This window comes from Lactuca saligna, chromosome 4 (assembly GCF_052625555.1).
Source record: "Lactuca saligna cultivar CGN05327 chromosome 4, ASM5262555v1, whole genome shotgun sequence".
Taxonomy (NCBI): domain Eukaryota; kingdom Viridiplantae; phylum Streptophyta; class Magnoliopsida; order Asterales; family Asteraceae; genus Lactuca; species Lactuca saligna.
Window position 1 is genome coordinate 214,048,121 of NC_136420.1, and position 3,776 is coordinate 214,051,896.

Genomic DNA, 3,776 nt, shown 5'->3' on the forward strand with positions numbered 1-3,776 from the left:
ATATCCTTTCCGCACTAAAGATATCCCATTCAATGGAAAGGATCATGAGGATGCATTCAAACACTTAGATGAAGTGAATGACATTGCTGATTACTTCAATGTCCCAAATGTTAACAGGGACACCGTCTTGCTAAGGATGCTTCTCGTTACCTTTAAAGGAGCTGCAAATGATTGGTTAAAAGCACTCCCACCCGGTACAATAACTACTTGGGGTCAAATGCATGAGCAGTTTCTAGACCAATTCTGTCCACCATCTAAGATTGCTAAACTTAAAAAGGAAATAGCCAATTTTGAGCAAAATCCGGGGGAGTCACTTTACGAAGCTTGGGAATGTTACAAAGGGTTGTTAAGGAATTGTCCTCAACATGACCTTAACATTCAACAAGAGGTGACAATATTTTATGATGGGGTAAATGTGATGACAAGACAACTCCTTGATTCTCAACGACCACTTACGAAGAAAAATCCCTTATAAGTAGAGGGCCTCATAATTAAATATGTGTTGATCCGAAGTCAAAAAAACCCTAAGAATTTTCATAGCCCTAACCCTTCTTAGAAAAACCAATCCTCCCCATTTACGTGCAACATAGCTCTCTAGCACGAACCACATACAAAGAATAGAAACCTTATTCATTAAGGGTTTTAGGTGGTGGTTGATCCAGTCAAGTCAAGTGTTACTTACTAAGGATTCTCTTTTGGATCTTACCACATACGATCAATTGGTTAGACCAAAGAGATCAAAGGCTACCAATGTAAGTGTATGTAATCGACGGAGAATAGTGGCTATAGTCATAACAATCCCGAAAATATTACTATAAATAGCAGTATCCTTTTGGGTTACAAGCAAAAACAAAATAAAGCGGAACTAAAAAGATATTTATTTGAGGGTCTTGTTTTGTTAATTAAGTAATAGTTAAATTAATTAATAGTAAATAAATGAATATGGAGTATTCTAGCATGATTTGAATACCAAAGATAATTATTATTATATTTGATAATTATCTTTAGCGTTTCAAATCACTTCCCTATAAATAGAGGGCTCCAAATCCAGATTTTGATACATGAGAAAAATACCTTTCTACTTCCAAAGTTTAGAACCCTTGAGAAAAAACCCTGGGAAAAACGAAGTCTCGATATCACACCGTGGCACCTCATATCCCACGACGTGGTGATGATAAGATTCATCGTTTTGGATCGATTTCGTGTTTGTTCTTAGTGGTACTTTTATATCTACTTGTTTTTGCTTCTTAGGTACGATTAAAAGAGAGGAACTGTTCATTGAGTTCTCTAGCCCAATCAAATGACTCATAAAAAAGAAGAAACCTACGAAGAAGTCAAAGGTATCCCTTCATTTTATTGAGTTTAAATAAGTTGCATAGATTACATATTTTGAGTGTTAGATGAAATTGTTTGTTGTTTTCATTGCCATTTTGTTTGTTCTAACGAGGATTAAAACCCATCAGTGGTATCAGAACATGGTTAACTCAAGTCTATTGCACTTACACTTTTTCGTTTGAGTATGTATGTGTGGGGTTTCTATTTTAAATCATTTTAGTCTAGAAATTTACTTGATTGAAATGAATATTTTATGCTTGACAAAGGACATTTGGGTCATTCTGCCTCATCTTCATGACATGATTTGTTGTCCACCACTTCTTGGTATCTATATAGATGGCGATTGTCTTTGTTGCCACGTCGTGGTCTCTTCTTGGACACATTGTGGCTAGTTGATGAGATCTAAAATAATAATTTAATAAAATCGTGTGTTTTCTATGTGACAAGACGTTGTTGTTCCTTTCACACGTCATGGAACCCGAAGTTCCAGATTCTTTCGATTTTTTTTTGGTTGCTCCCGTTTTTCAATTTTAATCACATATAAACTAGCAATTATACTTAAAAATAAAGTTACATTTGATTTAGTTATAAGATTAATTAGAAAAAAAATTAGAACTCATATAATTTAATCGTTGACTTTTTTGTCAATAGAATTAAAAGACATATAATCCATAAATGTAGGTATATAGTAAAATTAAAAGACATATAATCCATAAATGTAGGTATATAGTAAAATAGTATTTTTATGAATAACCCTAAAATAAACATTGTGTTCTTGCATGTTTCTTAATGTGCGTTGTTAGTCGTACCACGACTAGGCTTGTGCACTATATTGTTATAAGGGAGGTTTAAGACAGATCTCTTTGATTCCTAATGAGGTTGGCTTTTAATTAGCATTCATTGCTCTCCACCTTCACCTGCTTCTTGCATTTAAAGCGGAGTTACCAAAAAGGGTTTGATAGGAAAGTTGTGTAAAGTATTAACTTAATAAAGCAATAAAACAAAATCTTGTTTTATATTAGTAATGTGAATCTTATGCTTCCCATGGAAACTATGCATCATAGTATATTCTTCTTGGCATTATGTGTATGTGGTTAACCAACACGTCAAATAATAATATTATCAAAGTAAGGTATATAGTAATCACGATTATTAAGCGTTACTTGTGCCAAATATGATGTAGCTTTGCATGGTGAATTCACTATTTGGATTCATGATCCTCGGCTAATCCAGTCATGAATGCTAAATGAGCATAAGAAGATATTAACATGCTATTGAAATAGTGTCAATAAATCTCAAAAGATCTAGGAATCTCATAAATATTAAGATTGAAAATTGTTTGTATACCTAAATAGCTTCTTGGTGTGATTTTCAGCTAATCCACTTTGTATCACGGAGTAAAATATGGATCCTAGCCTTGTTTGAAATAATTTGGTAAGTGGGTAATTATTCATTAAGGATCAACAAAACAAATTAGGTTTAATCATTAATTGAATGATATCTTAAGAGTATCCACTAAAAGTTAACTGTTATAAAATCCTCTAAAAGGATAACCTAAAAGGGATGGTCAATCTTTTTGGTGGGTTGATAATAGTTCTCTTAAACAGAAAGAAAGATTATACCTTAGCTATAAAAAGAAAGTATCAAATATACTTAGTACATCAGTAGCATTGATATTACATGGAATTCCATCAAGATAGGAATCGACTATGGAAACATAATTAATTCACTAACTTGTGTATATAATAAGATGATTCTGATTTGATATGAGAAACTTGGAAAGATCCATCTTAGAAAATGTTAAGTGTTAAAATTGGAGCAACAAGGAATTCCATCATGTTGGGAGTTGAATATGGTGAGATAACCAACTAGACAAATAGTGCATATAATTAGATGATTCTGATATAATCTATACAGAAAGATCCATTATGGAACTACATTGCATGTTGACCACCTTTGGAACTAACATGACAAAGAAGAGAGAATCCAAGCTTTAAAGAATTAAGTACATTTGTAAGATTAAAGAATTGCCTATGGTCCGGTGATTCTGACTTAGCATGGACACCATGAAACGATCCATCGTGGAGTTACATAGCATGTTGAGAACCTTTTGTAACTACATGGCTAAGCATAGAACTAAAAGTTTCAAATGCTCCTATGTTTAGCTATCATAAAAGAAGCATCAAGAAGAAGAAATCCAATTGTTCATAATCAAAAGGATGTTCTTAATTGGTCAATCTAATTGCAACATCAAATGCAAAGAACAGTAGGTAAGCCCATTCTGATATATATTCTAATAGGCTAAATTGATTACTAAGAAGGACTAAGAAAAGTAGAAATTTTGAAGTAATATGATGCTAACTAAAACTTAAAGAAGAGTTTATTGAGCATCGATAACAAGCACTCATAATAATTTTTAAAGGATCAAGATTCAAATCGTT

The 3,776-nt window shown here is 32.7% G+C and overlaps 1 non-coding gene across 1 annotated transcript; it reads right to left on the bottom strand.

Annotated features, from left to right (window-relative positions):
- Nucleotides 1-265: 265 nt before the first annotated feature.
- LOC145044466 (small nucleolar RNA R71) lies at nucleotides 266-372 on the bottom strand. Its single transcript, XR_013681416.1, has one exon. It is a non-coding gene; the product is annotated as a small nucleolar RNA R71 (small nucleolar RNA).
- Nucleotides 373-3,776: the final 3,404 nt, after the last annotated feature.